The following is a 15,564-nucleotide window of genomic DNA, read 5'->3' as shown; positions in this document are numbered from 1 at the left end:
GGAGTCCATGCCTCGTCGATAGTTGCACTACGCCGGGCAGAAGGAGGTGCGACAAGATATTAAGAGATATCCCATGACTTTTACCTCCTCAGTGTTAACCCAGAGCATGGCGCATTTCCCAGTTGCAGGTTGTCTATCCAGTAGCTTCCAGAGGGAACATAACTTTTATTTTAAATATTTAACGTAATTATTTACCTAATAGAAAAATTTAAAATACTGTTATAGTTCATTCATTAAGAGATATAACCTTACGTTAAAGGTTTAACACAGTACTACAAGTAATACAGTTAGAAGCTGTGTATGTATCAGGACGGCAAAGTAACAGACGGTGCGCAAACTACCCACACTACACAAGGCGCATTCGGGAGGACGAAGGTTCAATCCCGCGTCCGGCCATCCTGATTTAGGTTTTCCTTGATTTCCCTAAAGCGCTCCAGGCAAATGCCGAAATGGTTCCTTTCAAAGGGCACGGTCGACTTCCTTCCCCGTCCTTCCCTAATCCGATGAGACCGATGACCGCGCTGCCTGGTCTCCTTCCCCAAAAAACAACAACAACAACTACACAGGGTGTTCCAGGAGGACTGGCCAATATTCGGAACAAAAAGTATAGTACACAAGGGCTTTAAAATGCGTACCTAAAGAGTTTGCGAACACTTCATCTTTCATACGTTGAAACAAATCTCTTCTTCTGCAAGCTCATTGTTTTCCTTACGCTACGGTCGCAGGTTCGAAACCTGCCTCTGGCATGGATGTGTGTGATGTCCTTAAGTTAGTTAGGTTTAAGTAGTTCTAAGTTCTAGGCGACTGATGACCTCAGAAGTTAAGTCCCATAATGCTCAGAGCCATTTGAACCATTTTTTTTTTTTTGTTTTCCTTACTTTGAGAGATAGCAATATGGACCAAAACAAGGAAAAAAGTCCAGGAAACATGGGCTCTGAAGAACTGACAGCGGACAGGAAGGTTTGCAGGTAATAATTCATTCATCTGCTAACATGGAAACGGTGACAGGCAGTACTATTAATTTGATTCTCATCTGTTCATAGAACATCTACTGCATCTGCACACTCTGTGACTTCCAACAAACCTTACACATAATTTTAAACTTTTACGAAACCCTTTGCGCCTTCACTCCCCACAAAATGACGAAAGGAAAAACGTTTACCGCGTACTATATTTTTACTGTTCATAAGTAAAACTTCGGCATCAGGTATGAAGTTCTAATTTATTACGTGTTTACTACGATTTATGCAATTATTTTGGTTAAAATTGACTGGATTAGACTTTAACACGTGTGGCTGGGGGCCAAAAGCAACCTATTCGCAATATACACTCCTGGAAATGGAAAAAAGAACACATTGACAGCGGTGTGTCAGACCCACCATACTTGCTCCGGACACTGCGAGAGGGCTGTACAAGCAATGATCACACGCACGGCACAGCGGACACACCAGGAACCGCGGTGTTGGCCGTCGAATGGCGCTAGCTGCGCAGCATTTGTGCACCGCCGCCGTCAGTGTCAGCCAGTTTGCGTGGCATACGGAGCTCCATCGCAGTCTTTAACACTGGTAGCATGCCGCGACAGCGTGAACGTGAACCGTATGTGCAGTTGACGGACTTTGAGCGAGGGCGTATAGTGGGCATGCGGGAGGCCGGGTGGACGTACCGCCGAATCGCTCAACACGTGGGGCGTGAGGTCTCCACAGTACATCGATGTTGTCGCCAGTGGTCGGCGGAAGGTGCACGTGCCCGTCGACTTGGGACCGGACCGCAGCGACGCACGGATGCACGCCAAGACCGTAGGATCCTACGCAGTGCCGTAGGGGACCGCACCGCCACTTCCCAGCAAATTAGGGACACTGTTGCTCCTGGGGTATCGGCGAGGGCCATTCGCAACCGTCTCCATGAAGCTGGGCTACGGTCCCGCACACCGTTAGGCCGTCTTCCGCTCACGCCCCAACATCGTGCAGCCCTCCTCCAGTGGTGTCGCGACAGGCGTGAATGGAGGGACGAATGGAGACGTGTCGTCTTCAGCGATGAGAGTCGCTTCTGCCTTGGTGCCAATGATGGTCGTATGCGTGTTTGGCGCCGTGCAGGTGAGCGCCACAATCAGGACTGCATACGACCGAGGCACACAGGGCCAACACCCGGCATCATGGTGTGGGGAGCGATCTCCTACACTGGCCGTACACCACTGGTGATCGTCGAGGGGACACTGAATAGTGCACGGTACATCCAAACCGTCATCGAACCCATCGTTCTACCATTCCTAGACCGGCAAGGGAACTTGCTGTTCCAACAGGACAATGCACGTCCGCATGTATCCCGTGCCACCCAACGTGCTCTAGAAGGTGTAAGTCAACTACCCTGGCCAGCAAGATCTCCGGATCTGTCCCCCATTGAGCATGTTTGGGACTGGATGAAGCGTCGTCTCACGCGGTCTGCACGTCCAGCACGAACGCTGGTCCAACTGAGGCGCCAGGTGGAAATGGCATGGCAAGCCGTTCCACAGGACTACATCCAGCATCTCTACGATCGTCTCCATGGGAGAATAGCAGCCTGCATTGCTGCGAAAGGTGGATATACACTGTACTAGTGCCGACATTGTGCATGCTCTGTTGCCTGTGTCTATGTGCCTGTGGTTCTGTCAGTGTGATCATGTGATGTATCTGACCCCAGAAATGTGTCAATAAAGTTTCCCCTTCCTGGGACAATGAATTCACGGTGTTCTTATTTCAATTTCCAGGAGTGTATTTTGCAAAGAGTATCCAAGCATATCACTGACTATCTGCAAAATTATACAACTGAACGACACATATTTCTGGGTATATGACTTTATAAACACTGAGACGCAAGAAAAACTAATTTTTGCTTAAAACGGGCATTGTTACCCAGACCATACTCTTGCAGTGTTTGACGACGGGGTCACATAGTGATTTCCAGCAAACTTTAAACAAAATTTCAAATCTTTTCTAAACATTTCTCGCTTACATGCTTAATTTTTTTTTAAATAACCAGACATTGGAAGCTGATTTTTTTCCGTGGTAGTTTGATTATGGGAACAATTTGGAAAGGAGGGTTTTACTGGTTATACGTAAAGCGCTTTGTGACCTGTTTTGCGTATTCTTACTTTGCTCTTGCTCCACTATTCTTTTCCAGTGTCCTTCCAGCGTCAATTTAACTATTCCAAGATACAAAAGCAGATGTTTCACAGCCGTAGTTCTTTCTCACCTACTTTTTTTTTTTTTTTTTTGGTACTTCTTCATTATGTACTACATCTGACGTTACTCGATAGCGACAAATTTTAAATGAAGTTTCATGTTGTGCAAATATACGATGGTTTACGTTTCACTTCTACACAACAGAGTGCTGAAGACCTACACACTGGAAACCATCCTTAGTTTCATATCAGTATCTATTCCTTATGGAAGAAAACATGTGTCATACTACTGATACCTTCCCGGCTTTGGGCACCCTTTGTTATTTTTCTTGTTAGATAGAAGAATTATTTCACTTCCTTCCCTAACGTGTGCTTCACAGCTTTCATGTAAAATCATTATTCTCCTTGCTTTTACTCCCTCTTCGTGTTTGATTTGTTTATCTTTGAGCTATAATCTACGCTATGTACCTTAATCATTTCTTTCAACAGGTTTTCTAAATCTTTCTCACATCTTTCCAAGAGAGTTACGTCGTCTGAGAAATTAAGCCTCGAGATACATGTTCCATTTGAACTTTCATGCCTGTGTCTAAACGTCATTTTTATTTCCATTACCGCAACTTCGATGTACAAGATAAACAGGGTGTTAAATTGCAAAACTTTCTTACGGCCTTCTCAACACTAACTTGTCTTTCTTTGCATTTCAGTTTTGCTCCTCCCACTTGAGTCTTGTAGTTATTATATATTTTGAACGATCCACACTGACGGTGACTCTCCTTGCACTGCTGTAATACAATTTGAGTACGTCACTTCAAACTATCGCTGTTGTGGAACTCCCCTGCCAGATTCCGTTTGTCGGACTAGGACTCGAAACTGGAATCTTTGCCTGTGTGGGCAAGTGTCCTAGTGACTGATCTATTCAATCACCAAACAAGATCCGCCCTGAAAGTTCTATTTACTCTAGCCAACTACCTCCCAAACTTCACAGAAATTTAAAAACAGTGCACATACCGCTGCAGAAATTTTGTTATACCGCTGTCATCTCTGTTAGCGGAACCGAAGGTGGCATAGAATTTGCATTAGCTGTGAGGGGAATTGAAATCTCCTTCATGCTATTCAAGTACTGGTAATTCCTTGTTTCTTAGCTCGTTTAAGAACAATTCCGGAATGGTTGCCTTGAGAAGGATACAGCCGAATGCTTCGCACATGCTTGATGTATCCGATATTGAATTCTGTTCTAACATTAACCCTTAATCTTCTTTCATTACGTTACTTCCAGTAGTTGTAGTTGTACCTTTCTGAGTAACATAATGCAGTGCTTAAGACAGGATGAGTAAGTTTCAAATTGACATTCGGCTGTCCACGACGAGCGGGGTTTAACTACACTATTGGCCATTAAAATCGCTACACCACGAAGATGACTTGCTACAGACGCGAAATTTAACCGACAGGAAGAAGATTCTGTGATATGCAAATGATTAGCTTTTCAGAGCATTCACACAACACTTACAACGTGCTGACATGAGGAAAGTTTCCACCCGATTTATCATACATAAACAGCAGTTGACCGGCGTTGCCTGGTGAAACGTTGTTGTGATGCACCGTGTAAGGAGGAGAAATGCGTACCATCACGTTCCCGACTTTGATAAAGGTCGGATTGTAGCCTATCGCCATTGTGTTTTATCGTATCGCGACATTGCTGCTCGCGTTGGTCGAGGTCCAATGACTGTTAGCAGAATACGGAATCGGTGGGTTCAGGAGGGTAATACGGGTCGCCGTGCTGGATCCCATCGACCTCGTATCACTAGCAGTCGAGATGACAGGCACCATATCCGCATGGCTGTAACGGATCGTGCAGCCAGGTCTCGATCCCTGAGTCAACAAATGGGGACGTTTGCAGGACAACAACCATCTGCACGAACAGTTCGGCGACGTTTGCAGCAGCATGGACTCTCAGCTCGGAGACCATGGCTGCGGTTACCCTTGACGCTGCATCACAGACAGGAGCGCCTGCGATGTGTAAACGACGAACCTGGGTGCACGAATGGCAAAACGTCATTTTTTCGGATGAATCCAGGTTCCGTTTACAGCATCATAATGGTCGCATCCGTGTTTGGTGACACCATGGTGAACGCACATTGGAAGCGTGTATTCGTCATCGCCATACTGGCGTATCACGCGGCGTGATGGAATAGGGTGCCATTGGTTACACGTCTCGATCACCTCTTGTTCACATTGACGGCACATTGAACGGTGGACGTTACATTTCAGATGTGTTACGACCCGTGGCTCTGCCCTTCATTCGATCCCTGCGAAACCCTACATTTCAGCAGGATAATGCAAAACCTCAAGTTGCAGGTCCTGTACGGGCCTTTTTGGATACAGAAAATGTTCGACTGCTGCCCTGGCCAGCACATTCTACAGATCTTTCACCAATTGAAAACATCTGGTCAATGGTGGCCGAGCAACTGGCTCGTCACAATATTCACTACTCTTGATGAACTGTGGTATCGTGTAGAAGCTGCATGGGCAGCTGTACCTGTACACGCCATCCAAGCTCTGTTTGACTCAATGCCCAGGCGTATCAAGGCCGTTATTACGGCCAGAGGTGGTTGTTCTGGGTACTGATTTCTCAGGATCTATGAACCCAACTTGCGTGAAAATGTAATCCCATGTCATTTCTAGTATAATATATTTGCCCAATGAATACCCGTTTATCATCTGCATTTCTTCTTGGTGTAGCAATTTTAATGGCCAGTAGTGTAAAATATTTAGGCTGTTCTATCGTAGAATCTCTTGAAATTCCCAACGTCTCGTCCTAGTCTGCGAAGGAATTCTTTAAATGAAGCGTAAAGGTAGATTGGTGCTTAAGGTCCTGTTGACAATTAGGTATTTAGACCCGGAGTACTTGTACTGATAGGGAAACGTTAGGAAGCGCAACCAGTCGCATCCTTTGCAAAGGAGCCATAGACCCATATTCCATATTTTCCCAAGTAACATTTGTCTTGTCGATTTACTGAAATCACGACACTTCTCCCGAATGTGACCGCAGGCTCAAGGAGCCTAGTCAGAGAGTACTTGTTCTGGTTTTGGCGAACCCCCTAAGCTTGGAGATGGTCACTGGATCTAGTCCTGTACTGCTGTGAACTGCACAGGCTTCGGCGACCAAATGCAGAAAGCCAGTGGAGCATTGTGAGTCACATGTAACGGCAATTTTACCTTAACAGTGTGGTGGAGATACCAATAAAAACCCCTCGAGGTCAAAATGAGCTACATGTTAATGTGGTGAATGGTGAATCGGTGCCGAGGCAAAACCTTTTAGGTGGTCAATCTTTGGGTCATTACAGTTGTCATATCTGTAGAGTCTTCCGTCACTTATTAGTCAAAAAATTTCATATTTAACGTTGAAAAATAAACTGCGTTTTTATTCTATTAATACTGGTTTACTGGGCCATCATCAGGAATCAACCACAAGAGACTAGTGTGTAGCAAACAAAACTTTAGAAACAAAGATATTATGAACCCACACAGAAAGTTTGGTCATGACATTAGATCGGAAATGTCAGATCGAGCGCTCATCATTCACTCACTAAACACATATAATTGCAATGTTGGTTTACAGTTAACATGGTCAACAGAAACGAACACACAACATAACATACGCACACTAATTAAAAGTACACAAGTTGCATGAATGTATTACTAAGGGTTATAAGGGAAAACAGTGTAAGGAGTAATGACAGATCTGTTCTGGTAAAAGTTTGTGGACATAACAGACTGTCCTCTATGTATTCAAAATGCCGGGCTGTTTACTTCGATTTCATTCCTGGGAAGAGAAAGAAAACGCAAGGGGCTACATAAGACGATTAGGATGAGTAGGTGGGGTTTCAGGTTTTTATAGACATAAATACTCCAGGAATTCCGTCAATATGGGAGGTGTGTGGAGGTCCATTGTCATTATGCACCAACCAGTCTTTGTTCTCCCATCTATCAGATCGTTTGCGTCATATTCCTCCAGTCTCATTAGAACTTCCATCTGATTGGCCGATCACATGGAAAAGATTCTGGATGATTCCGTGAGTAACTCATCGATGTTAAAATGTTGTAGCGAACGTGACGCTCTTTTCTTCGGCCACGAAGTGAGTGCTGTCTTCCACCGCTGATACTGCTGTTTTGCCTGAGGGTCATAGCTATACACGCATGATTCATCGGCGGTCATCCTCCTGGACTGGAAACTTGGAGGCCGGCCAAGTGGCCGTGCGGTTAAAGGCGCTGCAGTCTGGAACCGCAAGACCGCTACGGTCGCAGGTTCGAATCCTGCCTCGGGCATGGATGTTTGTGATGTCCTTAGGTTAGTTAGGTTTAACTAGTTCTAAGTTCTAGGGGACTGATGACCTCAGCAGTTGAGTCCCATAGTGCTCAGAGCCATTTGAACCATTTTGGAAACTTGGATCATCTGGAACTGTTTTTTCTCGTTGACGTGTACTGCATAAAATTTGAAAGATTTCACAAATATCATAAATTGTCTGCCCTCTGTAGTTGTGGATCACTTCACGCATTTTCGCCATCATTTACGGAGTTTTGCATGACGATAGTCGGCCAAGTGTTTGTCATCCCCTACAGATTCTGGCCGTTTTCAGATCGCTTCCGTCACTCAGATGTCTTGCTCGGCTCTAAGCTTGCTCACCAGAATCCTGCTTAGCACGGGGAAGGTTTCGGCAGCAGCTTTCTCGAACTTAAAAGAAAATTTAATGTAGATCATTTGTTCCTTCAAGTCATTTATTTCTAACTTCGTAGACGCAATGAAACACTGTGTTACATCAGCAACGAAGTTCAATCGATGCACTCGGAGTGACACTAAGCGGAAGACTGGCGGTTGAATGAGATAACTAGAGGCACCTAGCGGCAGGAGTTTGTACTGTTGATACTCTCAAACATTTTGGGAACCACGCCGTATAACGATGAATTTCCAAACAGAAGCGATATTATTGCTCCATGTCTAATGAAGGAACGGCACTAGAGTTGAATTTTCTATAAAGCGATATTGTACTGGTAGTTGTAGTGTCGCGGATATAAGCAACACCGTAATTTTTTGTGGCTGAATTTGCTGGAAGAAGTGCGACTTATATTCGAGAAAATATGATATTTTGTTGACTTCTGTAGGTCCCCAGAGAAACTCGGCAAACGTGTTCTAATGACGCAACTGCAGAATTAATTCCTATATTCAGTACAAGTCATTTAACTCTCCAACGAGTAACTTAACAGTAAACACTGTATGAGTAGGTAAGAAACATCCACCTTTCTTTTCATATTCCCATCAAAAGCTCGACGTGATATAATAAGCTAGCCTTCATCACATAGGATCAGAGTTTCTCACTGAAACACTAGTGTTAGCAATTAAAACACAATAGTAGAATACTATGCTCCACCACTGTTGTTCATAATCAAGCATTAAAATATAAATAGACACTTTTCACAAAAACCATCGAACGTCTGCTTTTATTCAACATTGGAGCAGATAAATTTGCTCACGTGCAGAAAACTATTGATCAGTCTCATACTGAAATACATTTGTGGCCTGAATCCGATATTATTAAATCCCGCAAATTTGCCTCCAGTTACGCTTCTGCGGTTTGATTTGCTACAACGTGGTACCAGCTCTCATTAGTGCGATATTAATTGCTGTCCGACCACATCACTTGTAAGCTTATCTCGATGCACTTCATCGGCTGCTAAATGCCAAAGAGAGCGTGTAATTCAGCTGTGTGTTTGTTTATTACTGCTCGCTGTACGTGCATGTATTCATTCTAGCACAAATTTATTATCACGAAGTCAGTCAAAGCAGGATATTAGCTGCAAAGTGACGATTCCCTACAATATAAATTAAGACTAGCTAATATCACAGCTAAAATAAACACATAACCGTTCCGTACGAACTGTTAAGTGATGTTTTCATGTTAGAGGTTTACGAGATGCAAGACTGATGTTCCGACACACATTCAGTACTCTAAAAAAATAACATAGTGATATTAAATTTTTTGAACGGTGCTGTCAAATGCTTTCTTAAATCCCACCCCTTGCCACATTCGATTGAAAAGGTAGGTTATTACTTTTCAAGAATTATTCTTTATCTTCCAATGTCCTCTGATCCACGTGTACATGTAAACTTCACCCAGGAAGAAATTTCAGATATTTTTTATCTACCTACCGGTCTGAGAATAATCCTGAAAAGGATTTGATCTCGCTTAAAGTGAGAAAAAGAAAGAAAATCTTCGTATACCTCTGTAATCATACTGACACTGGAATGAAGGCTATTACCAGTACATATCAAATAGTTTGATTTTGTTTTGCGTGTTAGTATCACTGTTGTTACGAGTTTATTTATCGATTGTCATTTTTTTATTTCTAATTACTGTTTTTATTTGCATTTACAAATTGACATTTTGTCATTTGGAGAAAGTAAGAGGACCTGTGGACGCTAGGAAATTGAGTACCTAGCGGAGAAATCGGCTATTTCCGACAATCCTCTGAGCTCAATAGAAGATGGCTGACAGCAGCGGAAACAGCCAGAAATATTTGCGCCGTGTATGGGGATAATGCCATCGGACAGACCACGGCAGGAAAATGGCTTTCTCGTTTTAAAGAGTATATTTTTGACATTAGTGACCCTGAACGTTCAGAAAGCCATTCGGCGGTTTGATGAAGATATTTTAAACGCATTAATACACAACGATAAACGTCAGCGTACTCGATAACTGGCAAGTATATGAAATGTGATCATTCTGCCATCGTGCGACATTTGAATGCAATGGGAAAGGTTCAGAAATCGAGTGTTTGGCTACCGCTTGCTCTAAGCCAATATCGCAAAAAGCACCGGGTCGTCATATGTATATCTCTGCTCGTCATCAATTAGCTTGTGAACAACAGCGATTATTCCTGTCCTACTTCGTTACTGATGATGAGAAATGGTGTCTTTAGGCTAACATGAAGCAAAGAAAGGAATGGTTGAGCCCAAACAAAGCAGTCCCCCGTGCAAGGATATGCACGCAACCACAAAAGATAATTCTGTGTATCTAGTGGTGTACTACGAATTGCTTTTCCGAGATGTAGGCATCACTGGAACGTGCTACAGACAGTCCAAGAACACCGACCAGGAAGGCAATGTGAAGTGATGCTTCTCCACGGTAACACCCGCCAGCATTCTGCTAGACTGACAAAAAACACTGTACAGGAATTGGGTTGAGAAGTTATTCCACACCCACCTCATTCACCCGATCTTGGCATTCAGATTTTCACCTATTCCGTTCTCTATAGAACAACCTACAGGGAACTTCCTTTCCAGGTGAAAATACGGTCCGAACATAGCTCGACGAGTTCTACGCCTCAAACCCACGAGATTCCTACAATCACTGAATCTAAAAACTACCAGTGTGGGCAGACTGTTGTAAATAGTGAATGAGATTGTATTATTGATGACTAAAGTCTCTGTTACGTGTATCTGTTGTGTTAGTTAAACTTATGGAAAAACCTACGGTTGCAAGTTCGAATCCTGCCACGGCCATTGATGTGTGATGTCCTTAGGTTAGTTAGTTATAAGTAGTTCTAAGTTATAGGGGACTGATGACCTCAGAAGTTAAGTCCCATAGTGCTCAGAGCCATGTTTTATGGAAAAACGCTACGAATTTATGTACCAACAATACAAGCGTATTTCTGAAGTTAGTGTCAGGAAGATCGTTGTTGCAGTATACAGTGATACGTCATATATCTTCTGAATTTTTAATATTCAAATCTGGTTTTGTGTGTTGAAACAATGGGTAAAGTAGCAGCTGTGCCAGGGATCAAAACCATGATACTTCGTTTGGGTAGCCATCACGTGCACGACTATTTGAGTAAATAAACAAACATTTTAACATTTGCTTTACAAGCTAACGCCGCGCATACGTGTATAATGGAGTCAACGGATGGATTTTTATTCTTACACTACTGTGGTGAGACTACTTCGGTGAAACTTTTCCATTTTTTACAGCAGTGGTTATGCGGAATGGTGTTTTGTCACTATATACTAATAATTGTTTCTAAAGGTCCTGAAATTTGGTCATACAACAAAACTAGAGTCGTAGTCACGTCACAAAGTTTACGTCCAGCACGCATACTCTCAGCTTAGAGGTCATTCAGATCTCACAGCTCTACTCAAAACTTGAGTTTACACATACATCTGTTCGCCAAAAGCGGTGGGTATTTCTGGTATCGTCTGCAGCTCGTGGCCGTGCGGTAGCGTTCTCGCTTCCCACGCCCGGGTTCCCGGGTTCGATTCCCGGCGGGGTCAGGGATTTTCTCTGCCTCGTGATGACTGGGTGTTGTGTGATGCCCTTAGGTTAGTTAGGTTTAAGTAGTTCTAAGTTCTAGGGGACTGATAACCATAGATGTTAAGTCCCATAGTGCTCAAAGCCATTTCTGGTATCGCTATATGTTCTCCCCTTCCCTGGTCAATTCGCGAATGGTGCGTACGGGTGATTGATAATTATTGTTGACAAACCTCCATATTCGCTCCAGTTTCTCAGATTTTCTCATTTTGCGGGACATATGTGGGACTATGTATTGTATTGCTCGACTCTCCTTGAACGCACGCTCTCGAAATTTCGGCAGTAAAAAGTCTCAGTGGTGCACAAAGCTTCTAGACTTTTATAGCATCTTCGTAACACTCTCGGGCCTAAACTAGGCGATCCACTAACGAAACGCGCCGCTCTTCGCTCAATCTTCTCTGTCGCTTTTATTTTACCTGTTTGTGGAGTCAATGTGTCAGCATAGAACATGTTCCACAATTCTACAACAGACTATATCAGCGATTTAGTCCTATAAATACACTACCTTCTCAAAAATATTAGGACAATACTATCTAGACATCAGTATGTGATGAGTCTACAGCCCATTATTGCTCAGGAGCTGACATAAGGTAATGATGGACACTGGGGTCGTCCCAAAGATATTCCACTGCGTGTTGGTGAGGACTTTTGGCAGGCCAGTCCATTTCAGAAATGTTATTGCCCACGAACAATTATCTCTCAGATGCTGCTTCAGTGTCATTCTGATACAGTCATCGTCTGCGAACTGTGTCTCTATCTTACGCAGTACACAGTGCTCTGAAAAATGAACATGTCTCTCAGCATTTAGCGTTTTTAAGCACATTAACTAGAATGAAACATAACGCCGTACCGTAACACCATCTGTCCCGTGCTTCACTCTTGGCCCTACACATAATGATGGACACTGGGGACGTCCCAAAGATATTCCACTGCGTGTTGGTGAGGACTTTTGGCAGGCCAGTCCATTTCAGAAATGTTATTGCCCACGAACAATTATCTCTCAGATGCTGCTTCAGTGTCATTCTGATACAGTCATCGTCTGCAAACTGTGTCTCTATCTTACGCAGTACACAGTGCTCTGAAAAATGTACATGTCTCTCAGCATTTAGCGTTTTTAAGCACATTAACTGGAATGAAACGTAACGCCGTACCGTAACACCATCTGTTCCATCCTTCACTCTTGGCCCTACACATAATGATGGACACTGGGGTCGTCCCAAAGATATTCCACTGCGTGTTGGTGAGGACTTTTGGCAGGCCAGTCCATTTCAGAAATGTTATTGCCCACAAACAATGGTCTCTCAGATGCTGCTTCAGTGTCATTCTGATACAGTCATCGTCTGCGAACTGTGTCTCTATCTTACGCAGTACACAGTGCTCTGAAAAATGTACATGTCTCTCAGCATTTAGCGTTTTTAAGCACATTAACTGGAATGAAACCTAACGCCGTACCGTAACACCATCTGATCCGTCCTTCACTCTTGGCCCTACACATAATGATGGACACTGGGGTCGTCCCAAAGATATTCCACTGCGTGTTGGTGAGGACTTATGGCAGGCCAGTCCATTTCAGAAATGTTATTGCCCACGAACAATTATCTCTCAGATGCTGCTTCAGTGTCATTCTGATACAGTCATCGTCTGCGAACTGTGTCTCTATCTTACGCAGTACACAGTGCTCTGAAAAATGAACATGTCTCTCAGCATTTAGCGTTTTTAAGCACATTAACTAGAATGAAACATAACGCCGTACCGTAACACCATCTGTTCCGTGCTTCGCTCTTGGCCCTACACGTAATGCTGGACATTGGGGTCATCCCAAAGATATTCCACTGCGTGTTGGTGAGGACTTTTGGCAGGCCAGTCCATTTCAGAAATGTTATTGCCCACGAACAATTATCTCTCAGATGCTGCTTCAGTGTCATTCTGATACAGTCATTGTCTGCGAACTGTGTCTCTATCTTACGCAGTACACAGTGCTCTGAAAAATGTACATGTCTCTCAGCATTTAGTGTTTTTAAGCACATTAACTGGAATGAAACCTAACGCCGTACCGTAACACCATCTGTTCCGTCCTTCACTCTTGGCCCTACACATAATGATGGACACTGGGGTCGTCCCAAAGATATTCCACTGCGTGTTGCTGAGGACTTTTGGCAGGCCAGTCCATTTCAGAAATGTTATTGCCCACGAACAATTATCTCTCAGATGCTGCTTCAGTGTCATTCTGATACAGTCATCGTCTGCGAACCGTGTCTCTATCTTACGCAGTACACAGTGCTCTGAAAAATGTACATGTCTCTCAGCATTTAGCGTTTTTAAGCACATTAACTGGAATGAAACCTAACGCCGTACCGTAACACCATCTGTTCCATCCTTCACTCTTGGCCCTACACATAATGATGGACACTGGGGTCGTCCCAAAGATATTCCACTGCGTGTTGGTGAGGACTTTTGGCAGGCCAGTCCATTTCAGAAATGTTATTGCCCAGGAACAATTATCTCTCAGATGCTGCTTCAGTGTCATTCTGATACAGTCATCGTCTGCGAACTGTGTCTCTATCTTACGCAGTACACAGTGCTCTGAAAAATGTACATGTCTCTCAGCATTTAGCGTTTTTAAGCACATTAACTGGAATGAAACCTAACGCCTTACCGTAACACCATCTGATCCGTCCTTCACTCTTGGCCCTACACATAATGATGGACACTGGGGTCGTCCCAAAGATATTCCACTGCGTGTTGGTGAGGACTTATGGCAGGCCAGTCCATTTCAGAAATGTTATTGCCCACGAACAATTATCTCTCAGATGCTGCTTCAGTGTCATTCTGATACAGTCATCGTCTGCGAACTGTGTCTCTATCTTACGCAGTACACAGTGCTCTGAAAAATGAACATGTCTCTCAGCATTTAGCGTTTTTAAGCACATTAACTAGAATGAAACATAACGCCGTACCGTAACACCATCTGTTCCGTGCTTCGCTCTTGGCCCTACACATAATGATGGACACTGGGGTCATCCCAAAGATATTCCACTGCGTGTTGGTGAGGACTTTTGGCCGGCCAGTCCATTTCAGAAATGTTATTGCCCACGAAAAATTGTCTCTCAGATGCTGCTTCAGTGTCATTCTGATACAGTCATCGTCTGCGAACTGTGTCTCTATCTTACGCAGTACACAGTGCTCTGAAACATGTACATGTTCTCAGCATTTAGCGTTTTTAAGCACATTAACTGGAATGAAACCTAACGCTGTACCGTAACACCATCTGTTCTGTCCTTCACTCTTGGCCCTACACATAATGATGGACACTGGGGTCGTCCCAAAGATATTCCACTGCGTGTTGCTGAGGACTTTTGGCAGGCCAGTCCATTTCAGAAATGTTATTGCCCACGAACAATTGTCTCTCAGATGCTGCTTCAGTGTCATTATGATACAGTCATCGTCTGCGAACTGTGTCTCTATCTTACGCAGTACACAGTGCTCTGAAAAATGTACATGTCTCTCAGCATTTAGCGTTTTTAAGCGCATTAACTGGAATGAAACCTAACGCCGTACCGTAACACCATCTGTTCCGTCCTTCACTCTTGGCCCTACACATAATGATGGACACTGGGGTCGACCCAAACATATTCCACTGTGTGTTGGTGAGGACTTTTGGCAGGCCAGTCCATTTCAGAAATGTTATTGCCCACGAACAATTATCTCTCAGATGCTGCTTCAGTGTCATTATTATACAGTCATCGTCTGCGAACTGTGTCTCTATCTTACGCAGTACATAGTGCTCTGAAAAATGTACATGTCTCTCAGCATTTAGCGTTTTTAAGCACATTAACTGGAATGAAACCTAACGCCGTACCGTAACACCATCTGTTCCATCCTTCACTGTTGGCCCTACACATAATGATGGACACTGGGGTCGTCCAAAGATATTCCACTGCGTGTTGGTGAGGACTTTTGGCACGCCAGTCCATTTCAGAAATGTTATTGCCCACGAACAATTATCTCTCAGATGCTGCTTCAGTGTCATTCTGATACAGTCATCGT

General features: G+C 43.8%; 1 protein-coding gene across 1 annotated transcript in view; it reads left to right on the top strand.

Annotated features, from left to right (window-relative positions):
• The window catches only part of LOC126481909 (atrial natriuretic peptide receptor 1-like), a 925,501-nt gene that overhangs the window by 282,315 nt on the left and 627,622 nt on the right, over positions 1-15,564 (top strand). The gene's annotated exons all lie outside the window — the stretch shown is intronic.

This window comes from Schistocerca serialis, chromosome 5, assembly GCF_023864345.2.
Source record: "Schistocerca serialis cubense isolate TAMUIC-IGC-003099 chromosome 5, iqSchSeri2.2, whole genome shotgun sequence".
NCBI classification, from domain to species: Eukaryota; Metazoa; Arthropoda; class Insecta; order Orthoptera; family Acrididae; genus Schistocerca; species Schistocerca serialis.
Note: the sequence above shows the minus strand (reverse complement) of the source record. Positions and strands in the feature narration are given on the sequence as shown.